At 44.3% G+C, this 26,057-nt stretch overlaps 5 non-coding genes across 5 annotated transcripts; 3 read left to right on the top strand and 2 right to left on the bottom strand.

Annotated features, from left to right (window-relative positions):
- The first annotated feature begins 325 nt into the window (after nucleotides 1-325).
- On the top strand, nucleotides 326-397 carry trnae-cuc (transfer RNA glutamic acid (anticodon CUC)). The gene has a single exon. It is a non-coding gene; the product is annotated as a tRNA-Glu (tRNA).
- A 3,248-nt stretch (nucleotides 398-3,645) lies between these two features.
- Nucleotides 3,646-3,717, bottom strand: trnaq-cug (transfer RNA glutamine (anticodon CUG)). The gene has a single exon. It is a non-coding gene; the product is annotated as a tRNA-Gln (tRNA).
- Nucleotides 3,718-3,852: 135 nt separating this feature from the next.
- trnae-cuc (transfer RNA glutamic acid (anticodon CUC)) lies at nucleotides 3,853-3,924 on the top strand. Its single transcript has one exon. It is a non-coding gene; the product is annotated as a tRNA-Glu (tRNA).
- Nucleotides 3,925-22,849: 18,925 nt separating this feature from the next.
- On the bottom strand, nucleotides 22,850-22,921 carry trnaq-cug (transfer RNA glutamine (anticodon CUG)). The gene has a single exon. It is a non-coding gene; the product is annotated as a tRNA-Gln (tRNA).
- A 135-nt stretch (nucleotides 22,922-23,056) lies between these two features.
- trnae-cuc (transfer RNA glutamic acid (anticodon CUC)) lies at nucleotides 23,057-23,128 on the top strand. Its single transcript has one exon. It is a non-coding gene; the product is annotated as a tRNA-Glu (tRNA).
- Nucleotides 23,129-26,057: the final 2,929 nt, after the last annotated feature.

The raw sequence follows: 26,057 nt of genomic DNA on the forward strand, positions 1-26,057 counted from the left end.
TTTTCGCCAATTCGTCTCCAAGCCTCCCAAGAGGGAACATAAACAGGCCTTATTCGCAGACACAGGCCCTCACGCAGGGAGACCACCGCTTCACCGCCGCTGCCCCTGCCAAGGGCCCCAGGTCCCATCGAGACTTAAACTCGGATCGCTGGATTCAGAGTCCAGAGTGCTAACCATTACTCCATGGGACCAAGCCCGCTGCCCTCCTCTTGCCCGTGACGAAGGTTTCTGCTCTACGCACACGTCTCATCTGTCGCACAGCCAAGTCCAGATTGAGCCAAGTTGCGCCCAGAGTGCTGCGTGTGGCGGGTCACTTCCGGAGCCGTCCCTGGTGGTCTAGTGGTCAGGATTCGGCGCTCTCACCGCCGCGGCCCGGGTTCGATTCCCGGTCAGGGAAGGTGGATCTGTTGCTCTTCCCATAGGACCTGTGTGGTGCATTTTCTCTCTCTCTATCTGTGATTAAATCCTTACTTATATACATATGTCCATGAACGTTTCTGGAGCTCATGTAAATCACATCACACGACGGGCCGTGATCTTTTCGGTCACTTTGAAAGTTTTGCTCATGACAATCCTTTTCTATTGCGGCACGATGGCTGCCACTGAGGAAGGAAAGTCGTCCGCAGTTGGCTGCAAGCTTGCCTGAAGCGCAGGAAAGGACTTACTCGCGACGTGCCACTTAAAGACTGAAGAAGTGGGGGTCGGCCTCACCGAGAGCCCTGAGGATCAGCTCACGTGGTAGAGTGCTCGCTTAGCATTGTAGCGTTATGTTGGGTGTATTTGGATAAGAGCATTTGGGCTCTGAGCTGAAGCACTGATCTAAAGAAAACCTCAACCCCCCAAAGTTATCAGATTCCCTTAGCTCATCAGCTTGGAACTGGTTTGCATCAAAGTGACAGTTTTGGGGAGGATGGCACCAAGAAGAGGCCAAATAGTTTGGAATTCTGCTATGAGATGTCTGGAGAAAGGGGCCTGTAGGTGATAAAAACTCTTTGAAGTGGACGAGAGCCGAAATCCCGACATAGAGCTACGAACCCAGGCCAACCGGCATTTCCAAAAGATGGCATGGATTGACATCAGTCATAAATCAAGCCCCCCTCCAATAGGACACTGGGGGCTGAAACCGAAATCCAATCTCAAAAACTCAAGAACAAATCACCTCTTGATCTGACAGACTATAAGCAACAGCAGACAGTCTTTCTCGCTCTCTCTCACCTGAACCAGTAACTCGCTTCCACAGCTCAACCTGTAGCTCTGTTGCCAGAACCGGAACCAGAAACCAACTAAGTCTTTGCCGGCAACAGAAGAGTTAAACTGGGAGAAGGAGATTGAGCCGTACGAAGAATTCTTTTAAAGGACTTTATTAAATAAAGAACTTTACAGACTGCGCTGCCCGCCTGTGCCCACCTGATCAGTGGAGTTTTACAGCTGGACAATTGACTAAGTCGACTGTATACAAAAATGTCAGTCATTTAAATAGCTATTTGAGTCTTAAGAAACTTGACCCTTGGAACAAACACGGCCCTGCTTTCCTCAAAGACTTTGTCTTCAAATAAGTACGGTGAGAGACCCTGCTTGCCAAGAAGTTTTTGTGCACAACCTTGGAGCCTTCAAACCAGTGGAAAATCTGTTTGGAAACGACTCTACTTTCGCGAAACCCCAACTTCCAGGTGTATCGACTGAGTGGAAGTTCTTGGACAAAGCCGAACCGGACTGCCTTTGTTCCAAACCACACGGACCTCGTGCCGTGTGCTGTTATCTGAGCCCGAAGCCAGAGAGGCCTCTCTGCGACGAAGTTCAGATAAGTTTAACAGTTTGGAGTTCATGATTCATGACATTTGAGAAATCAATTAGAAATGTTAATCTGTGATTCATAACTCTAGAATGTGTAATATCATTTAGTTTTTTTAAATATAAATGTGTGTTGCATTAAACTGTTTTGTTGATCATTTTAGAAATAAAATCTGTCAACGCCGAGAAATATCTTCTCATTCCTGTTTAACTGTTTAGTCTGAAATTGACACAAGTTAATAGACATTAGATTATTGGTGGCCCTGCCTATCCTTAATCATTGAATAATAATCAGTTAAGGGAAATTGTGGTAACAAGTAATGATAGGATCTTTCTCGGCACCTAAACGTGAATGAGACTGATATATATATATATAACGAGAAGTTACCTGACATAAATACTAACCTGCGTAGTTATTTAATGTCTGACTAATAATACTAACGAGAGACTCACCTTCGTCTTACTAACCGGTATTGTAGTCAATGTGTTTATAACCTTTTTTGTTTAACGATTTGTGTTATCATATGTGATCCCATGGTCTTTGATTTGGTCACGGAAGTGATTTGTCTTCGATTTGTTGATCTAGAGTTGAATTGTAATTAGTTTTTCCCTTTTGTATAATTAGTGTAGTGCTACATTTAGTCTTTGTTTAGAATACATTTGACAATTTATATCTTTGGAATTGGTGTCTTCGTCCAATTATTACAGAAATTGAGTTCTACAAGATTCCAGGATTCGTGATAAGGTGATACTATAAATTCACTTCTTTAATTGAAATGTATAAGTGTACCTTACGCTACAGCATGCGAGAGGCAGCGGGATCGATGCCCGCATTCTCCAAGGCCTCAGGCGCTCGTGCCCCGGTTTCGGGGGAGAGTCGCTCACTTTTCTTGCCGCAGACACAGGCGCAAGGCATTGCCTGTTTGCCGTAAGGTTATCAGACACAACGCGCCGGCGACGGCTGCAGCATTAGCACGCCGGCTGGCCCTTCCGAAGTTCCCCAAAAACGACCGAGATGCCGCTTCGACGTCGTAACCCCAGGAACGACCGCAAAGGCACTCCAACCCTCAATCTTCCGATCCGAAGTCAGACCGAAGAGACTGTATGATGTTTTAGATTAAAGATAGTATGCAGACCGAGCAAGTTAGATTTATCGAGCTAGCAAACAGCCATTGAGGCACCTGTTCGGGACGTACCCTGTAGAAATTCCTGTCAACGATAAAAGGATCAAAAGGTGGAGAAAAAGCCCGCAGGATGTTTGTCAAAACTCTGTTTGTGGACTGAATGGCTTTCCCAGATTGGCAGGGACTGTTTTTGGTATTGACTGAGGGACAGTTGTAAAAGACAACCTCTCACCGGACCTCTGGCATACACCAAAGAAAGCCACCTCACCTCTCCCCCGGATCTCACAAAACACAATCCCCCGCGCCCCCAGGGAAGACAGACCGCAATCGGACTCGGGCTTGCACCTTTTGATTGGATGAACGGCCGCAAACATTCTATGTCATTTTCTTTTAAAGCTTCACTCGTGCTTGTAAAAAACCGAGGTCTCACTGAAAGAATGCCCTGACGTGGTTGCTTCCAAGCTAGCAGGTTTACAAAGTTCCTTTTCGCTTTAACGATGATTTCCAAGAAGGGAAATAATCTCTCTGTAATCTGTCAACACAGGCACCTTCTTCTCCGTTAAGCCACACGGTCACCACCAGGAAGGTGAACGCACCAGGCCGACCCGGAGTTTTCGCCAATTCGTCTCCAAGCCTCCCAAGAGGGAACATAAACAGGCCTTATTCGCAGACACAAGCCCTCACGCAGGGAGACCACCGCTTCACCGCCGCTGCCCCTGCCAAGGGCCCCAGGTCCCACCGAGACTTGAACTCGGATCGCTGGATTCAGAGTCCAGAGTGCTAACCATTACACCATGGAACCAAGCCCGCTGCCCACCTCTTGCCCGTGACGAAGGTTTCTGCTCTACGCACACGTCTCGCTCTGTCGCACGGCCAAGTCCAGAGTGAGCCAAGTTGCGCCCAGAGTGCTGCGTGTGGCGGGTCACTTCCGGAGCCGTCCCTGGTGGTCTAGTGGTCAGGATTCGGCGCTCTCACCGCCGCGGCCCGGGTTCGATTCCCGGTCAGGGAAGGTGGATCTGTTGCTCTTCCCCTAGGACCTGTGAGTAGATAGTAGGGTTTTTTGGGCGCGGCCTATTTTGTTATGACGTATGCCCTAAGCTTATTAATATTCCTACGTCATAATTGGGGGGCGTGATTTTAGAGTTATTTCCTTAATTATTCCTACGTCATATCCGTCAGAAAGTGTACACCCCTAAAACCCTGAACAACAAGGCCACCCATAAAGACCCCCCCCCCCCCCTGAAGGCAACGCCCCGAAACTCTCCTCTCTATTTAAGACCCCGCGCTGCTTTTAGGCAATACCTCTTTAATTCTCAGCATCTGAAACATCCCGCTTCTTCAACATGTCCAGCGACATCAACATGAAACCCCGCAAGAAACAATCCCGGGCAAGGGTTCCTGTACTCACCAATTTGAAGATTGAACGCTCCTGGGTGTTGTTCTGGGGGGGTCGACGGGGTTACCGCTTTAAAAGGGATCCCAGCTATGTTGGAGTGGAGCTTTTTGCTTTGGGAGAGAAGGAGGGTACGTTGGAACCTTTTGAGACGGTGATTGAATACTCTTTTGAGGACTGGTTGAAGGTGATGGCATGGAGAGACCTGGGGCTTGTGGATAAGACTCTAGAAGGCTTGCAAGAGGGTCCAAGAGAAGGCGAAACGGAGTCTCCGACTCAGAGTTTTGAAAGGTGTGAATGGGAAAGCTTGCAGAACTACGGTACAGTGGTGAAGAGTCTATCTCTAACTACTGATCGTAAGGTTTTGTTTAGCAGTACCCTGATTACAAACCCTATTGAAGGGGTTGTGGAGGATCCAGAAAAACAGGTTACTGAAATTATGTTTGACGCCGTGGACTGGCCGTTCTTGAAAGAGGTCATAAACTGTATAAATGATGGTTTTGACATCTTGACCAAATGTTCACAACTGGATTCTGTTAGAAGGAGAATATGCTGGATTATGGATTATATATCCCCCTTGAATGACGACGACGATGATAAAACAGACGACCTGTGGGGGGTTGGAGGGGGGTCTGACGGCTCAGGGTCTACTCTCTTCTAAGAGGGCGGTGTGTCGTGACGTAGTGAAGAGATAGGATAAAAGGCGCAACAATTCATTCATGGTTTAAAATTAAAGAGAATGTCTTACCCGAAAGCTGCGGACGTCGACAGGCTCTACAGGCCTCTTCAAACCCGGGATCACCCCTGGTTCTATTCCCCAGATTTTGTATACACTCCGGAACCCTCTGACTGCGGTTACCCTCCAAGACCTCAGACCCCGGTCCCTCAGGACGAAACAACATGCGGAGCGATGGATGTCCAAATGAGTCTCGGGGATCCCCAGCCTCTGGAGCTCATGGAGGGCCTCGATTTTGCCGAACTGTCTACCGTCTGTGCGTCTCAGGAGGGGGTCAGTCCAATGGATGTAGAAACACCCCACAAACCACCAGGCGACCCAATGAGCATCGGACGGTCTCGGGGGCGTGATGAAGATGCAGGATTTATGCCCGGGGTAGGTGTCCAAGTAAGCAGAGTGGTTAAAAGCACCCTGGTGTATATTCTGAGTGCTCTCATCGACCGAGCTCTGAAAGAAGTCTGTCGGGGGTGTGAAGTGAATCACCCCAGTCAGTTGAGACACAGTTGTTTGTTTGAACCAGACCGTTACTATTTCCTGTTCTATTTCAACGTGTTTTACAGAAGACTGAACAAACCGTGGCTGAAACCGGCACTAATCAAGGCTCTGTCTTACTCCCACATACATGTCACTGCTGGACAAGTCCAGAAAATCATAGATGAGATTTTGCTGGAGCTGAAAAAGGAGCCGTTTATAATAGAGAAACTTGGGCAGCTGCTCAATGACCTGGATGAGCCAAGTAGAAAAACCGCTGGCAAGCTAAAAGCTTATTTCTTCCGTAAAGAAGTTAAAGCTGGGGGCAGCGACGAAGAATTCGACATCTACGCCACTGATTCAGACTCTGACCTGAACTAAGGGACTTTGAACATGGGGAATGTTCTGGACTGCTGCTGCAACTGGTTCTGTCATCAACACTCTGCAGCTAACCTGAGAGCGCTATTACACCATGTGCTTGACAGAAAAGTAGCCAACGCGAGCCTTTTCTCTACAGATTTAACCATCGATGAGGATCAACTTTCAAACCTGGAAAAGTTAATGGTTGCTGTAACAAAGACCGGGGGGTACGAACACTGGGATGAAGCGCTCAAGGGGGCCAAGAATGATATTAGGCCATTTCATCAACATCTGTATGACCTTTTACTGAGCATGTTTAATACCCCTCTGTTTACTTTTAAAATAGGTCATATTGTTGTTTTATTTACATATGTAACTGAGGTGTGTGCCTACAAGATAAAGAAACAGGTATTTGTTGATATAGATCAAGTAACCAATCATCTGATTTCTTTTTGTCTGGACCGTAGAAAAAATTGTTGTGTATGTTATACTTTTCTCAAATGTCTAAAAAGGGGTATCTGCTCTCCTGAAGTTGAATAAAAAACCTTGTATAAAAACTTTGCGCATAGTGTGGGTCTGTGTGTTTATTTGGCAGAATGACTCGGCAAGCTCCCCAAATGCATGAACTATACTACAACCCAGCCAAGATTGGGGGTTTGGCGGGTAAGAAGGGTTTTCAAAGAGGACTCGCTGAGGCCGGCGTGAAGGTTAATGATGTGGTTGTTTCAGAATGGTTACGGGAACAAGACGCCTATACCTTACATAAACCTCTCAGGATTAACTTTAAAAGAAACCGTGTATATGCAACTGACATAGACTCACAATGGCAAATGGATCTAGTCGATATGTCAAATTTATCAAAACATAACAATGGTCACAAATTTATGTTGATGTGTATCGATGTGTTATCAAAATATGCCTGGGCTCGCATTCTACATAATAAAACAGGTCGGGCGGTGACAAGGGCCTTTGAGGATATATTGTCCCAGGGACGATGTCCTAAAAAACTGCAGACTGATAAAGGAAAAGAGTTTCTCAACAGAGAATTTCAGAATCTACTGAAGAGACACAAAATACATCATTTCACCACCGGTAATGAGCTTAAGGCATCGGTGGTGGAGAGGTTTAACCGCACCATAAAGACCAAAATGTGGAGATATTTTACAGCGGTCAACACGTTCAAGTATTTTGATAAAGTTCAGGATTTTATCGATGCTTACAACCAAGGGTATCACGCCAGTATTAAAATGAAGCCTATAGATGTTGATCAAAGTAATTCTTTTAAGGTCTATAAAAAATTATACGGCCCATTTATTAAGAAGGGGAAAACTACTTATAAGTTCAACATCGGTGATGTGGTTCGCGTTTCAAAGCTAAGGAGTACTTTTGCCAAAGGTTATGAACAAACATTTTCTGACGAATATTTTACAGTTACCGAACAGGTGGCTAGAGACCCCCCCGTGTACCGGTTAAAAGACTATGACGGGGAGGATATAGAAGGAACGTTTTATGAAGCCGAGATACAAAAAATTATTGTGGGTAAAGACATTGTATACAGAGTTGAAAAGATATTAGCTGAGAAAACCCAGAACCGGAAAAAATATGTGTTGGTGAAATGGCTTGGATGGCCTGAAAAGTTCAATAGTTGGGTCCCGGAACAACAGGTTTGTGATATTCAAGCCTTATAACAACATGCCCGCTGGTGTGATGGGGTCATTACTTTCGATACTCAAGATGGAATCAGGAGGCTTCTACGTGACTCTACCCAGTAACGCCTCTCTCGATATATACCCTAAAAATGAAATATCCAGTTACACGGTACAATTTGGAAAATCTATAGATCTAAGGGGGTCGTGGGAAGTGGGGTTGGCGGAAATACAGTATCCTTACACTTGGGCTGTTTTACAAGATAAGGATGCCACCTTCGCCATTTTTGACGATGTTAAAAAGAGTCAATGGACATTCACGATGCAAGGAGGTTATTATGACAATGTGGATACAATATTAGATGAGATGCATAAACAGTTCTCAGAAGGCACCCCCAACATCAAGCTATATTACAACCCTATTAAAAACAGAGTGTACAAGGTGTCAAAACCTGGTATTAGCATTCAAACCAAAGGACAACTGGGGCGTATATTAGGGTTCTATTCTGACACAGAGAGCAGGTTCTCAGAAGTGGTGGCACCCTTCCCGGCTGACATCAGTGGCGGCTTTTACACTCTTTATGTGTATACGGATATCATAACACACCAGAGGGTCGGGGATAGCTATGTCCCCCTTTTGAGAAATGTACTTATTAAAGGTAAAAGCAATGACATGGTCACAATTACTTATGACAAGCCACACTACGTACCAGTCTCAAAGACCCACTTTGACCATGTTTTCACAGGTGGATGTGACCCTGGGAGATCGGCTCATTAGTCAAAGCAGCAATACTTACCCCTATAGGGCCATGATGGAGTGTATCCTTAATTATAGTGAGGAGACCCTAAGCAAACAGTTCAGCCCCGGCCTTTTCTTCAAAGACACCCCGGAAGCTATGGACGACCAGGATCCAGAGGGACTCAATAAGGGTTTGCAAAAAAGAACGGCCTTTTCAACAGAAGGGAGGACCTTTGAGCTAATGGGACATATTCATGCAGACATATTTTTCCAAGAAAAACTCATGCTCAACGGGGTAGACATTAAAATTAAAATGATCCGTAGTAAAAGTGCTTTTTGTCTGATGACCCCTGATACTGAAAAATATAAACTGACCATATTATCGGCCTCGCTGTTTGTGAAAAAAGTATCCGTCTCCCCGGCGGTTAAACTAGGACATGCGCAGGCTTTAATGACGGCAAACGCCAAGTACCCGATCGAAAGAGTCTATATGAAAGTCCACAGTATCCCCGCAGGGACACGGGTGATGAACCAGGAAAATCTGTTTCTAGGCCAGCTCCCAAAACAGGTTATTATAGGTCTCGTGGATAATGATGCATTTACCGGGGTTTACAACAAGAACCCCTTTAACTTTAAACATTATAACGCGGAATTTATAGCACTGTACGTCGATGGTGTGCAGGTTCCATCCAGACCTTTTCAACCTGACTTTGAAAACGGCAACGCGGTTCGTGAATATTACAGTCTAGTACTGGCTACGGGTCGCCATCTCAAGGATCAACCTCTGCTGATCGATCGCCGGGAATACTGCAGCGGTTACACCCTGTACGGTTTCAACCTGACCCCTGACGAAGAGTGTGGACAACATTTTTCACTGATGAAGACGGGCAATATGCGTTTGGAGATGCGTTTCAAGCAGCCTCTACCACGCACTGTAAATATGGTCGTGTATGCTGTGTTTGACAACATTATTGAGGTGAATCAGAGGAGAAACGTTCTGTATGATTATTATTAAAATGAACACCAGAGAGCTCAACCACATCATGAATGCCCTGGACGGCTCACGGAAAGTGTTTCAAGGAGTCTACGCCTGCGACCAGCTGCCTAAATTTAAGATCAAGAATTTACCTGCAATGTACATAATCAACACACACCCTAAAAATATGCCCGGAGAACATTGGCTGGCTATTTATCTAAGGGAGGACCACCGTCGTGAATTTTTTGATTCCTATGGAAACCCCCCGGATTTCAGACCTTTCCCTCGGAAGATCAATAACTTTCTGCTCAACAACTGTCAAGAAACCATTTACAGCGGTCGTCAAGTACAAAGTCTTCAGACCTTCACTTGTGGTCAACACTGTGTGTTTTTCTTATATCATAGATCTAAAGGAAGGTCATACCCCGATATTATGTCCTTGTACAGTGAGGATTTAGGCCAAAATGATAAAAAAGTGGCAGAGTTTGTCAGGACACTGTGGACCCCCCCTTATAACACAATTACTTACGACCCTAGCCAGCCATGTATACAGATGGGGTGTTCTTGTGAGGATTTTAAAAGATGTCATGCGTGTTAAAGTGAAAAAATAATGAAAACAGCCTTTGAATCATTAGTTTTGTTTTTATTCAACACAAATCTTATACAAAGCAGGGTTATGTTATAAATAAATGTACAACATTTGAAAATAAAAATAAAAAATAAAAAAATTGTTTGTCGGTTCCTTATTTACAGGGGAGACAAATAAAAACATGAGATTAATAAGCTTCCCAACGATGGATAGATCCTGAGGAGGGTTGCTCAACACGGTCAGAGTAATGAGATATCGGCGTCAGATCAGTCACCACCTCTTTACACAGACGGATTTTTTGTCGCGTTTCCTGGTTAGGGACTGTTGATTGGGGCATGTTCAGACAGGCCATCGCCTGTAGGAAAGCATTCCAGCCTACAGGTCGGCGACTATCGGGTACCTTATTAGTGCTAGTGACACTCTTCAACAAATCAAACATGTGTGAACCTTTGATCAGTTGTCCTTTAAAAACAAATTCACCCTGTTCATTCCAAGTCGTTACCCGCGGTTTCTGAACCATTTTGTGCAGAATATATTCTGCATGTCTTTTGCTTCTGGCCGGCATGTTTCTCAAAACATCCGTTACAACATCTCCCTCTGAACTCTCAACAGGTTCGGGCACCGCAACATCTTTATCAACCGTACCCCCCGCATCAGTCCCAGAACCATTTTCTTGAGAGGCCATGGTTAAAGTTAAAATGTTTTGATCTTTTTCACCCTGTCTAACCAGACGGAGGTAGCGCTGTAACGTGTTGCTATACATCTGGGCTTTGGAATACTGATTTAAATCGGCCCTGGCCAGTATAGCTTTCATTTCAGAGTCCAGGTTGTTTTCGGCCATTTGTCTAATGGGCTCTGGCCCGACAACATTTTTTCTCAGTTTCTCAAGCTGCTCCTGAGGGATCAAAAACATTTTCTGAGCATATTCCATTATTAACCCACTCTGGAAGCTAGAAGACTGGTTAGGAAAGGCACGGCTATGCTCAACAGCGGTCCTATAAAACCTCCGGTTTGATTAATCTTCTTTCTTTTTCTTTTAATAGAATACTTCTTATTAGCGATGATCTTGATAACCGCTTTTTGTTTTTTGAGTTTAGAATGTTGAGAAGGGGTTAGGGGTATATTACCGCGTAAGATGTTAAAAGCTATTTCACACAGGGTCTCGATCAAATCCGAGGGGGCCCCTGCCAGCACAGCTTTCCTATGGCGCGGGCTCCCCTCAAATAACATTTGCAAAAGCGGCAGATTTCTTTTAATCCGAACAGACATTCTTATTTATTTCCTTTTCTTTAGCACATACACTGCCGGCCAATCGGGCGGGCACAAACCTGTTCTGAGGCGAAAGTCTTCTGGGGTTTGTGCTTTTAAGTCCACAATCAAGTACCCGTAGGGTTTTTTGGTGGCATCCTCAAATGCCTCCAAAAAGAATTTGGTCTGGTTAGGGTACATTTGACGAGCCAAGACGGTGACCTGTAGTTTATCTCTGGGGTTTTTAAAAAGAATTATATAATTGGCATTTAAATTAATAGTGCGGCTTTTTTTACCTTGAAAAAATAGATTTTGAACTAAATAAATAATACTTAAATTCCTATGATGAGTGTACTTTGTGAAAGCTTTTTCCACTTCACTGTTGTCACCGGCCTGCTCCATCAGGTCATCAAGGATCACTAGATTAGTTTGTCCGGGCGGGAACAGGTCATCGTCACACAACGAGGCGGGGAGACCTTGCACAAATTTCAGATTATTTTTTTTTGATGCCAAATCATCGTAGAGAGGTTGCCAGCAAGAGTAACACCACACTATGTTGTCAAGAGCTTGGGACACGGTTGCGTCCACATCTTCTATGATGTTCTTTATAAGATAGCTCTTACTCGAATTGGAGGGACCGGCTATAATACAGGAGAAAGGGTGTTGAAGTCTGTTATCAAAACCACTGCTAATATCCATAAGGCAGAGTGGTATAATCAGTCTTCAACACTCTTTTATTGTACACCACCCTGAACCGTTTGTTTAGTGATCTATTTTCCAATGTGTACCCCTTTTTATTGTGATAGATCTGATTTCCGGCTGTAATAATCTCGCGAGGAGGCGCGTCTTTCTCGGTTACAAAACTTTGTACCAGGGTCGTCAGAGACTTGATGTTAATGAGCTTGTTGTTACAATGGTTCAGAGTGAAACCCTTAACTTTCATACAGGTCTTACCCGCAGCCGTTCTGTATGCGTAAGTCTTAGGACCCCCTGAAACAAACTCCACTATGTGGTCCTGAGGATCTAGCTCGCTCGTTAACTCCCCAAGGTAGTCCCCGAGGGGAGGGACCCAATCCCCTGGCCTGGTGACAAAGATTACAGAGTCAGTATCATGATAGAGCGTGCGTTCCTGCAGCTGATCCATTAAGTTGTACAGATCAAGCCGGGCGTAAGCCGTGGTAAAAACCGCTATGAAAACATTAACGTTTCCCTGTTTGGTGGGGAAATCTTTAGGGGCCCTCCACTGGACCTGTGCCACGTGGTCATTTAAGAATTGAAAGTGTGATACTGCATGTTGTTTGGAAAAGATAAATTCTATAAACTGTTCAGGGGTTTTAATCAAGGTTGTGTTTAGACGGTTATTTCTTTCCCCAAACTTACCCCACAGACTGTTTAAAATCAGTTTGGACATTTGTCTCTTGGCGGGGTTTACAGTTATGTTCCCCGGCTCTAGACGGATCCCTTCCTTTTCAAAATATTGCTGAACGTACCGCTCTTTGGCAGCGGAGTCAACACACCATGAGGGATAGCCCGATGCCTCCTGTTTCCCTTTCAGATGGGTCATAATGTACTCAGCAAAAAGAGTATCAGATTTTTCAGAAAAATGCCAAACCTCATACACCTTACCGACTCTGTAACCTTTCTCCACCGCCTTGTCAAGCTCAATGCTACACCAGACACCCGTCAGCGCTCTCTCGTCATCACTGTGCAGACAAGAGGTATTTTGATTTTCAGTTTCCACACACGTTCTACACAGAGGGAACATCAATTTTCCCGAACACCTGTAAGGCAACACGGGTAGGAACAGCTCACGAGGAGGGTACATGGTGACTTTGATCAAACCAAAGTACTGTCCGATTTCGAGAAAGTCACGATAAACAATGGTTGGATGCCCCACCGGGTACATTTTGGTCTTGTTGACATAAGGGTACAGACTGGTGAAATCATAGTAATCTACTCTCTCACCCTCCTTTACCTCATAATGTAAACAGAGGGCGTTGGTACGACCCCCAAATAACGCATCCCTGGGCTCTAGACGTTCAGGAAAGTCCAAGGTTTCCATAAACCGTTGTACCCCCACATCCTGTTGCTTCAGGGTCGTCCACGCGTGTTCCCAAATCACCAGTACATTCAAACCATAGGTGTTTTTTAAAGTTTCAATTCGTTCCTGGAAATCATAGTACATATCACCGCAGAGTTTTTGTGTTACGGGGTTAAAGGTGTTTGGGTCGAAGCACTGAGGACAGCCATGGTAAATACAACCAGCAAACTCATAAGCGGTACGCCGCCCGGACACGTCGCTAAAACCGTCTAAGTAGTAAGGACCCATTTTGACTTCCTCTTGATTTAAAGCATGTCTGATGAAGATGTTATCCCGGGCACTCAGATATTCCAGCCACTGTATGGAGACAGTCGAAAAGTTCTTTTGTCTAGCACGATAGTTGTCAGAAGTGGTGTCCGCTATAGTGTTTTTCTGCAAGAAATTGGATCGATACATTTTCATGCAGAGAGACGCTATGGTCACACTTTGCAAAGGGTCGAGACCCGACGTGTTGATAACCTCGGTGCGGAAACGCAAACAGGCTTCTTTAAGGATCACCACATCATTTTTACAATAAGCGGCCATCTCTTCTCGGAAATCAAAAACACTCCTCCCTCTCATGAGACATCATAGTATCAACCCCATAATAAGAGGCGGGCGGGTAGGACCCTCGATAATTTTGAGTGTCCTTAGTATTAAAAAAATGGCAGAACCAACCTTTCTTCTGAGCCTCAAAACCCAGAGCTTTAGGCAAAGCGCTCAATTTCATGGGGAGGAAATTTAACGAGTCTATGTAACGTTGGTTGAAAGCCTCGTCGGTGAAACACATGATCTTGCTACCCTGAGCTATTATTTTTGGGGTCACCCCATTTTCCACCAGATACTTCATCAATATGTAAGAATCATAACCCTTAGCATTGTGGGCAATAAATGTGTAATTGAGGTATTTTGGACCGCGATACCGCGTAAAGAAATCCCTGACACAACTCTCACCGCTAGCTGACCACTCACAATCCAACATGTCAATACAGTGTATATAATTAGCAACATGGACCCCGTTTTCTTGCCGGCATTCAAAATCAAAAAGGACATACCGGTTGTGCGGCGGCTCCTTTTTAACCGGCTGAATAAAGCACTGGTGTTCAGACCCCGGGGTTAAATCCGCATTACAGATCCTACATCTCGGTTCCAGACATTTGTGTGGTTTAACCTCATGAAAACGGTACTGGAGGCAACACTGCGGGCAATATTTAGTTTGATCACAATAACTCAGTTTTTTAACCCCCTCAGCAGCGGCCCTCTGCACCTTATGTTCGGAAAAACAGAATGCGGAGAGACAAATCCTTAAGCAATCTTTACATCGGATGGTAGGGGCCAAACCCTTACGACATTGCGGATTGAAACAGACGTTACAGTAACCGTCACAGCGGTGCTTAAGCTTATCATTGAAGGCCTTATAACACCAATGACAAACATACGAACAACCCAAAAAAGCCGTCAAACTCTTTATTCCAAAGTAATGACTATCACTTAGGAAGAGAAACAGTGTCTGTGTATGGGTTTCAGGATGTGTCTGAAATTTCACAAATACTTCCTTTACCTCACAACGGTACCACACAACAATTTTTAAAGACAACAACTCCTCAAACATGGCAATGTCTGAAAAGGCAACCATCTGTTGAGAGTTTAAGCCGGCCCTCTGATGAAGCATTAAAGCCTCTTGCATAGCTTGGGGTTCAGGCATGTCGGGGGTGAGTAGTTTTATTAAACTGTAAGCAAAACAGAGCTTATTGTCCCCATTGGAACTCACCACTAATTGCCTGAGCTTGTTCCTAATTATGTCGTTCTTCAAGCATTTTGACAGTCTTCTAAGCGCCCTACCCTCAGGGTTAGGAACCACATTCATTACCAGAGACAGACTTTCATCAGCTAAGATGGATGCGTTACTTTGCAATAACGCTTCGATTTTAGCCAGAAATTCATCAACATCTAAATTATCTCCACTCAGCATTACAGATAGGTTGCTAAACAAATCATCCCCTCTGAGTTCTAACTGTACAACATCTCGAGGTCTGACCCTTTCAGCAACCTGTTCAAGCATGTTTTGCAAGGCCTCGTGTATGTTGACAAATATTTCTGCATAATTGTCACAATTTAAAAGTTCTGCAAAATTAAAACGCTGAATCATTTCAAAATTGTTATAGGCCGGTCTATCTATAATCACGGGATCACTGGTACTTTTGGACACATCATCATTTTGAACAAAGCCTTCAACCCCTACATTCTCACAGAGCATGTCATCCACAGCCTTATCAGTCTCAGAACCCTCCACATTCCGAACACCCCCACCGCTGACATCTACAAAACCCCCTTTTTGAGGAGGCTCATTTAAAGCCTGTAAAAGTCCTTCAAAGATATCCACCCGGTTAATGTCAAGACCCTCCTCTATAGTGACGGCTGCTTCTGCCGCCGTACTGTGTTCTAATTGTCTCAAATCATTTATAATAGGGGCAGAATTTGGTCGGGGTAGCGTCTCCAAAGCCTCCACCATTTCAAACAAATCGGGGTGAACTAGGGGTTGAACCTCTATAAGCGCTACCGTTGGGAGGTGGTTATTTAGATCATTGACCATCTGTAACAGGTCGGGGTTCACGGTAAGTCTGGTAATTCACATTCTATCGGTGGTGATTGGGGGTTATTTAAATCATTTATCATTTGTAATAGTTCCTGGTTCATTGGGACATCAGAGGAGTTCACAACAGGGCCGAGGGTGTTCTCTCGGGAAGGTCTTTTTGGGGCCCTAACTTGTTCATAATCCTTTAGTTTGTGAGTTCTTTTACCAAGTCCGGACATTTTTTTTATTTTTTATTTTTCCAACAACCCACAATAGTAAGGCGTTTTGTATCTATTAAAACATTAAATACGGTACAATTCGTTAGTAAGGGTATTAATAAGGGTGTTTTGGCTCTCTATCACAAGGTTTTGCCCCACTAACACAAGTCTTTGATTTAGTAACAAGGTATGTAGCAACTCATGCCGACCTTCAGGAAGTAGCTCCGGGGGATGGTGTCCTGGCTCAGCTGCAAAGGATGGTCGCTCCGGTAAATCTCGGTCGAAGGAGGCAGGGAGCGAGCGTATACTCACGGACGGAGACCAAGAAGGCCTTTGCGGTGACACCCTGGCCAATCGCGGTGTACTGTTCAGCGTTTCTGTAGCCAAGAAACGGGGCTGGGGGGACGATGTTGAAACCAGTCCGTCGTTGGGTGGTGTGTCAACCCTGACTGACGGCGACCCCTGAGGTTGTTGGTTGCCTGTATTTGTTCCGCCCGACAATGCGGCGGGCTGAATCTGGATTGTTGAATTACCCCCAGAAGGCTGTGGCCTGAGTAGATGTTGGGGGGTCTCCAAGACCACCGTGGGGGATCCTCTCGGTGATCTCTCCGGGGAAGATGTTTGATCCCACTTAGACGGGGTAATTGTCCTCAATAGCTCATCCACAGAATGACTATCCCAAGAGTCTTGGGAAGAATAAAAATATACATTACATTTACATCTTTAAACGGCGACAGAAATCAAACTTAAAACAACATGCCCAGGACCTTCAAAACCTTTAGCTTTTTTAGACCTTTGAAAATAGGCTTAGACATTCACTACAACGCCTTATTATTTACAGACAATATATTTATTAGGACTTGATAATAAATGTAAAACAGAGAAGCCTCTGTAAATAAACTGTTTCTTAAATGTAATATTGTTAATAAAACACTTTTTATACACACACACACCACATTTCATTTTTAAACGAACCTTCCAAGTGTAAACGCTTCCTGATCCCGGGACTTCCTGTTTCACAAACGTTTTCACGATCTGTTTAAATATTAAATACAATGAACACCTTCAAGCCTTTTCCTACAGCCACTTTAAAACAGAAGTATAATTGCGGGAGATAAGCCAAACAACTTACTAAAACCTTTCGGACAGCTTTACTTCCTAACCAGACGGTCGGGCAATCGGTCATTTCTAAACACATGCCCCAGAAACAAGCCTAGACCTGTCCGGACTTCTAAAGATCTTTCCCAGAACCCCCAAGACCTACAGGAAATGGGCACCCCTCGCTTAAATATTAGCCCTCAACGGGCAAACAAAACCCTTTTAAAAACATTAAAGTTTGAAAGATCTTACTTACCTCCAAAGAATAATCGTTTCTTATGTTTTTCAGCTGGTTTAGCTTTTTGCACTTCTGTGAAGGTAAGAGACATGTTTAACCTTTAACCACCCCGCTTTATAAAAAGCTTTAACCTCTTACAAGCGGCAGATATATACTCACCGCTATCAGATACAGGGGCTGACGGCCTTTCAGATTCTTGAAAGGTTACGGTTCTCGAAGGTAAAACTAAACAAGCCCTCGATGTGGAAGGCCTTTCGTTGTCTCGAACCACGTTTCTTAATACTGTTAGAAAGGATATTTTTTAAAATTAACAAAACGGGCCTCAAACATTTTACAGAAACGTTATACAAACAAACAGGGGTTTAGTTCTTACCCGGTCGGCAGACAGCCTGTCTAGGGACAACCACTTCTCTTGGTTGATCCTCGGAGACATTAATCACAGGCCTTTCGATAGTTTCTGTGTAATTAAAGAGACCGCCATTAATATATATTAAAACGTTTTCATAACTCTAATGAGCCGCTTCAAAACACAACCACACACCCATACATAAGAACCCTTGAGCGCAAACACAAAAATCTTACCGTCGTTGTTCCAGATGATCTCCTCAGCGTTGGGAATTAACTCCTGTTGACTGGCTGAAAAATAATTTTACAGAACTTAAAACAGATGTTATAACCTTATTTACAATACATGCCCACAACCCGCTCTGAGTCAATGAAAATAATCTGAAGACTTACCTAAAAACTCGTTTAAATCGAAGTCGTTGATGTTGTTTCCGGACATTGTTGATCTTTAGGCTTAAATCGAAAGGTCAGTATGAGTCTGTCGAGCTGAAGACCAGACCTTCATACTTATACTGATGGCCGGATGCCGGATCTGCTTGTAAGGCATTGTTCTGGGCTGGCCTTTGTGCCGTCCTGTTACCAATTAACATATCAAAACCAACCAATAAAATGACCCTGCATCAATTTCAAATAGAAACCAGATGGCGACGATCTCTCTCCTCTCTACTCTAAACTTTTATTAGAACCTTTTGGTCTCTCAAAAAAACATTTTTAAGCATCAAGACCTATAGTCAATAAACACTAAGAATATTTCAGGCCTTTATACGCGCTAAAAAACAACCTGAGCCAAGAAAATAACTATAAAGATCTAAAATAAGTAGCGCTTTTACAGTGATTTTTTTTTTTTTTTAATAGCGATGCTTTGTTTGGTATTAAACAAGTCACAAACTACTCAGAACAGCGTTTATCCCCACAAAAGAGATATTTGGGTTTATTTTACAAAGCTTATAAATTATATAGTTTAAAAGTATTCTGAATGTTTTGAGACCACACGCCATGCCTACGTTTGTCTGAGCCCACCCCCGTCCCCCGTGGTGTGAGTGATTTAGCCTTGAGTGTTGTGATCTATTTAGCATTGAGTGATCAGTTGTTTTTATTTTTTAAATGATTCCTTATCATCAGGGATTGAGCCTGCTAAAATACCTTAAAAACATATCCTTATCTTAAGTCTAACTCTTATGAGCTTTAAGACCCTAGAATGTATTTAAGTAAAACGAATGAACACATTATGTGTGAGATAAAATATAACCACAGCTTTTTTTTTTTTTTTTTTTTTTTTACAAAAACAATTAACCTATACCGACAAACACCCACACACACACACACCCTCTTTTTTTTAATTTTATTTTTAATTAAATTTGAGGGGAGAGACAGAGCCATATACATTGGGGTTAACATAAGTACCCTATGCAAAACAGGAATTGTTAGGACCTGTGACCATTACAGACAACAGAACTTGTTGATCTTATAAAATGATTGGGCGAGAGAGACAGAGAGAGAGAGACAGACAGAGACAGACAGAGACAGAGCCAGTGTGAATATGATAAACGCACTATTCAAAATGGCATTGTTAAGACCTGGGACCATTACAGACAACAGAACTTGTTGATCTTATAAAATGCTTGGGCGAGAGAGACAGAGAGAGAGAGACAGACAGAGACAGAGACAGAGACAGTGTGAATATGATAAACGCACTATTCAAAATGGCATTGTTAAGACCTGGGCCCCTTACATGTATATTTAAAAAAGACCCCCAACCACTACAGGAAGAGCCGACCCATTCACACTCTACAGTTGACCAACAAGAACAACAAGAACAACCGGTTATGGGTGGCCTTGTTGTTCAGGGTTTTAGGGGTGTACACTTTCTGACGGATATGACGTAGGAATAATTAAGGAAATAACTCTAAAATCACGCCCCCAATTATGACGTAGGAATATTAATAAGCTTAGGGCATACGTCATAACAAAATAGGCCGCGCCCAAAAAACCCTACTATCTACTCCTGTGTGGTGCATTTTCTCTCTCTCTATCTGTGATTAAATCCTTACTTATATACATATGTCCATGAACGTTTCTGGAGCTCATGTACATCACATCACACGACGGGCCGTGTTCTTTTCGGTCACTTTGAAAGTTTTGCTCATGACAATCCTTTTCTATTGCGGCACGATGGCTGCCACCGAGGAAGGAAAGTCGTCCGCAGTTGGCTGCAAGCTTGCCTGAAGCGCAGGAAAGGACTTACTCGCGACGTGCCACTTAAAGACTGAAGAAGTGGGGGTCGGCCTCACCGAGAGCCCTGAGGATTAGCTCACGTGGTAGAGCGCTCGCTTAGCATTGTAGCGTTATGTTGGGTGTATTTGGATAAGAGCATTTGGGCTCTGAGCTGAAGCACTGATCTAAAGAAAACCTCTCCCCCCCAAAGTTATCAGATTCCCTTAGCTCATCAGCTTGGAACTGGTTTGCATCAAAGTGACAGTTTTGGGGAGGATGGCACCAAGAAGAGGCCAAATAGTTTGGAATTCTGCTATGAGATGTCTGGAGAAAGGGGCCTGTAGGTGATAAAAACTCTTTGAAGTGGACGAGAGCCGAAATCCCGACATAGAGCTACGAACCCAGGCCAACCGGCATTTCCAAAAGATGGCATGGATTGACATCAGTCATAAATCAAGCCCCCCTCCAATAGGACACTGGGGGCTGAAACCGAAATCCAATCTCAAAAACTCAAGAACCAATCACCTCTTGATCTGACAGACTATAAGGAACAGCGGACAGTCTTTCTCGCTCTCTCTCACCTGAACCAGTAACTCGCTGCCACAGCTCAACCTGTAGCTCTGTTACCAGAACCGGAACCAGAAACCAACTAAGTCTTTGCCGGCAACAGAAGAGTTAAACTGGGAGAAGGAGATTGAGCCGTACGAAGAATTCTTTTAAAGGACTTTATTAAATAAAGAACTTTACAGACTGCGCTGCCCGCCTGTGCCCACCTGATCAGTGGAGTTTTACAGCTGGACAATTGACTAAGTCGACTGTATACGAAAGTGTCAGTCATTTAAATAGCTATTTGAGTCTTAAGAAACTTGACCCTTGGAACAAACACGGCCCTGCTTTCCTCAAAGACTTTGTCTTCAAATAAGTACGGTGAGAGACCCTGCTTGCCAAGAAGATTTTGTGCACAACCTTGGAGCCTTCAAACCAGTGGAAAATCTGTTTGGAAACGACTCTACTTTCGCGAAACCCCAACTTCCAGGTGTATCGACTGAGTGGAAGTTCTTGGACAAAACCGAACCGGACTGCCTTTGTTCCAAACCACACGGACCTCGTGCCGTGTGCTGTTATCTGAGCCCGAAGCCAGAGAGGCCTCTCTGCGACGAAGTTCAGATAAGTTTAACAGTTTGGAGTTCATGATTCATGACATTTGAGAAATCAATTAGAAATGTTAATCTGTTATTCATAACTCTAGAATGTGTAATATCATTTAGTTTTCTTAAATATAAATGTGTGTTGCATTAAACTGTTTTGTTGATAATTTTAGAAATAAAATCTGTCAATGCCGAGAAATATCTTCTCATTCCTGTTTAACTGTTTAGTATGAAATTGACACAAGTTAATAGACATTAGATTATTGGTGGCTCTGCCTATCCTTAATCATTGAATAATAATCAGTTAAGGGAAATTGTGGTAACAAGTAATGATAGGATCTTTCTCGGCACCTAAACGTGAATGAGACTGATATATATGTAACGAGAAGTTACCTGACATAAATACTAACCTGCGTAGTTATTTAATGTCTGACTAATAATACTAACGAGAGACTCACCTTCGTCTTACTAACCGGTATTGTAGTCAATGTGTTTATAACCTTTTTTGCTTAACGATTTGTGTTATCATATGTGATCCCATGGTCTTTGATTTGGTCACGGAAGTGATTTGTCTTCGATTTGTTGATCTAGAGTTGAATTGTAATTAGTTTTTCCCTTTTGTATAATTAGTGTAGTGCTACATTTAGTCTTTGTTTTGAATACATTTGACAATTTATATCTTTGGAATTGGTGTCTGCGTCCAATTATTACAGAAATTGAGTTCTACAAGATTCCAGGATTCGTGATAAGGTGATACTCTAAATTCACTTCTTTAATTGAAATGTATAAGTGTACCTTACGCTACAGCATGCGAGAGGCAGCGGGATCGATGCCCGCATTCTCCAAGGCCTCAGGCGCTCGTGCCCCGGTTTCGGGGGAGAGTCGCTCACTTTTCTTGCCGCAGACACAGGCGCAAGGCATTGCCTGTTTGCCGTAAGGTTATCAGACACAACGCGCCGGCGACGGCTGCAGCATTAGCACGCCGGCTGGCCCTTCCGAAGTTCCCCAAAAACGACCGAGATGCCGCTTCGACGTCGTAACCCCAGGAACGACCGCAAAGGCACTCCAACCCTCAATCTTCCGATCCGAAGTCAGACCGAAGAGACTGTATGATGTTTTAGATTAAAGATAGTATGCAGACCGAGCAAGTTAGATTTATCGAGCTAGCAAACAGCCATTGAGGCACCTGTTCGGGACGTACCCTGTAGAAATTCCTGTCAACGATAAAAGGATCAAACGGTGGAGACAAAGCCCGCAGGATGATTGTCAAAACTCTGTTTGTGGACTGAATGGCTTTCCCAGATTGGCAGGGACTGTTTTTGGTATTGACTGAGGGACAGTTGTAAAAGACAACCTCTCACCGGACCTCTGGCATACACCAAAGAAAGCCACCTCACCTCTCCCCCGGATCTCACAAAACACAATCCCCCCCCGCCCCGAGGGAAGACAGACCGCAATCGGACTCGGGCTTGCACCTTTTGATTGGATGAACGGCCGCAAACATTCTATGTCATTTTCTTTTAAAGCTTCACTCGTGCTTGTAAAAAACCGAGGTCTCACTGAAAGAATGCCCTGACGTGGTTGCTTCCAAGCTAGCTGGTTTACAAAGTTCCTTTTCGCTTTAACGATGATTTCCAAGAAGGGAAATAATCTATCTGTAATCTGTCAACACAGGCACCTTCTTCTCCGTTAAGCCTCGCGGTCACCACCAGGAAGATGAACGCACCAGGCCGACCGGGAGTGTTCGCCAATTCGTCTCCAAGCCTCCCAAGAGGGAACATAAACAGGCCTTATTCGCAGACACAGGCCCTCACGCAGGGAGACCACCGCTTCACCGCCACTGCCCCTGCCAAGGGCCCCAGGTCCCACCGAGACTTGAACTCGGATCGCTGGATTCAGAGTCCAGAGTGCTAACCATTACACCATGGAACCAAGCCCGCTGCCCACCTCTTGCCCGTGACGAAGGTTTCTGCTCTACGCACACGTCTCGCTCTGTCGCACGGCCAAGTCCAGAGTGAGCCAAGTTGCGCCCAGAGTGCTGCGTGTGGCGGGTTACTTCCGGAGCCGTCCCTGGTGGTCTAGTGGTCAGGATTCGGCGCTCTCACCGCCGCGGCCCGGGCTCGATTCCCGGTCAGGGAAAGTGGATCTGTTGCTCTTCCCCTAGGACCTGTGTGGTGCATTTTCTCTCTCTCTATCTGTGATTAAATCCTTACTTATATACATATGTCCATGAACGTTTCTGGTGCTCATGTAAATCACATCACACGACGGGCCGTGATCTTTTCGGTCACTTTGAAAGTTTTGCTCATGACAATCCTTTTCTATTGCGGCACGATGGCTGCCACCGAGGAAGGAAAGTCGTCCGCAGTTGGCTGCAAGCTTGCCTGAAGCGCAGGAAAGGACTTACTCGCGACGTGCCACTTAAAGACTGAAGAAGTGGGGGTCGGCCTCACCGAGAGCCCTGAGGATTAGCTCACGTGGTAGAGCGCTCGCTAAGCATTGTAGCGTTATGTTGGGTGTATTTGGATAAGAGCATTTGGGCTCTGAGCTGAAGCACTGATCTAAAGAAAACCTCTCCCCCCCAAAGTTATCAGATTCCCTTAGCTCATCAGCTTGGAACTGGTTTGCATCAAAGTGACAGTTTTGGGGAGGATGGCACCAAGAAGAGGCCAAATAGTTTGGAATTCTGCTATGAGATGTCTGGAGAAAGGGGCCTGTAGGTGATAAAAACTCTTTGAAGTGGACGAGAGCCGAAATCCCGACATAGAGCTACGAACCCAGGCCAACCGGCATTTCCAAAAGATGGCATGGATTGACATCAGTCATAAATCAAGCCCCCCTCCAATAGGACACTGGGGGCTGAAACCGAAATCCAATCTCAAAAACTCAAGAACCAATCACCTCTTGATCTGACAGACTATAAGGAACAGCGGACAGTCTTTCTCGCTCTCTCTCACCTGAACCAGTAACTCGCTGCCACAGCTCAACCTGTAGCTCTGTTGCCAGAACCGGAACCAGAAACCAACTAAGTCTTTGCCGGCAACAGAAGAGTTAAACTGGGAGAAGGAGATTGAGCCGTACGAAGAATTCTTTTAAAGGACTTTATTAAATAAAGAACTTTACAGACTGCGCTGCCCGCCTGTGCCCACCTGATCAGTGGAGTTTTACAGCTGGACAATTGACTAAGTCGACTGTATACGAAAGTGTCAGTCATTTAAATAGCTATTTGAGTCTTAAGAAACTTGACCCTTGGAACAAACACGGCCCTGCTTTCCTCAAAGACTTTGTCTTCAAATAAGTACGGTGAGAGACCCTGCTTGCCAAGAAGATTTTGTGCACAACCTTGGAGCCTTCAAACCAGTGGAAAATCTGTTTGGAAACGACTCTACTTTCGCGAAACCCCAACTTCCAGGTGTATCGACTGAGTGGAAGTTCTTGGACAAAGCCGAACCGGACTGCCTTTGTTCCAAACCACACGGACCTCGTGCCGTGTGCTGTTATCTGAGCCCGAAGCCAGAGAGGCCTCTCTGCGACGAAGTTCAGATAAGTTTAACAGTTTGGAGTTCATGATTCATGACATTTGAGAAATCAATTAGAAATGTTAATCTGTGATTCATAACTCTAGAATGTGTAATATCATTTAGTTTTCTTAAATATAAATGTGTGTTGCATTAAACTGTTTTGTTGATCATTTTAGAAATAAAATCTGTCAACGCCGAGAAATATCTTCTCATTCCTGTTTAACTGTTTAGTCTGAAATTGACACAAGTTAATAGACATTAGATTATTGGTGGCCCTGCCTATCCTTAATCATTGAATAATAATCAGTTAAGGGAAATTGTGGTAACAAGTAATGATAGGATCTTTCTCGGCACCTAAACGTGAATGAGACTGATATATATGTAACGAGAAGTTACCTGACATAAATACTAACCTGCGTAGTTATTTAATGTCTGACTAATAATACTAACGAGAGACTCACCTTCGTCTTACTAACCGGTATTGTAGTCAATGTGTTTATAACCTTTTTTGTTTAACGATTTGTGTTATCATATGTGAACCCATGGTCTTTGATTTGGTCACGGAAGTGATTTGTCTTCGATTTGTTGATTTAGAGTTGAATTGTAATTAGTTTTTCCCTTTTGTATAATTAGTGTAGTGCTACATTTAGTCTTTGTTTTGAATACATTTGACAATTTATATCTTTGGAATTGGTGTCTGCGTCCAATTATTACAGAAATTGAGTTCTACAAGATTCCAGGATTCGTGATAAGGTGATACTCTAAATTCACTTCTTTAATTGAAATGTATAAGTGTACCTTACGCTACAGCATGCGAGAGGCAGCGGGATCGATGCCCGCATTCTCCAAGGCCTCAGGCGCTCGTGCCCCGGTTTCGGGGGAGAGTCGCTCACTTTTCTTGCCGCAGACACAGGCGCAAGGCATTGCCTGTTTGCCGTAAGGTTATCAGACACAACGCGCCGGCGACGGCTGCAGCATTAGCACGCCGGCTGGCCCTTCTGAAGTTCCCCAAAAACGACCGAGATGCCGCTTCGACGTCGTAACCCCAGGAACGACCGCAAAGACACTCCAACCCTCAATCTTCCGATCCGAAGTCAGACCGAAGAGACTGTATGATGTTTTAGATTAAAGATAGTATGCAGACCGAGCAAGTTAGATTTATCGAGCTAGCAAACAGCCATTGAGGCACCTGTTCGGGACGTACCCTGTAGAAATTCCTGTCAACGATAAAAGGATCAAACGGTGGAGAAAAAGCCCGCAGGATGTTTGTCAAAACTCTGTTTGTGGACTGAATGGCTTTCCCAGATTGGCAGGGACTGTTTTTGGTATTGACTGAGGGACAGTTGTAAAAGACAACCTCTCACCGGACCTCTGGCATACACCAAAGAAAGCCACCTCACCTCTCCCCCGAATCTCACAAAACACAATCCCCCCCGCCCCCAGGGAAGACAGACCGCAATCGGACTCGGGCTTGCAACTTTTGATTGGATGAACGGCCGCAAACATTCTGTAATTTTCTTTTAAAGCTTCACTCGTGCTTGTAAAAA

The sequence above is a fragment of the Amia ocellicauda genome, chromosome 6 (assembly GCF_036373705.1).
Source record: "Amia ocellicauda isolate fAmiCal2 chromosome 6, fAmiCal2.hap1, whole genome shotgun sequence".
Taxonomy (NCBI): Eukaryota; Metazoa; Chordata; class Actinopteri; order Amiiformes; family Amiidae; genus Amia; species Amia ocellicauda.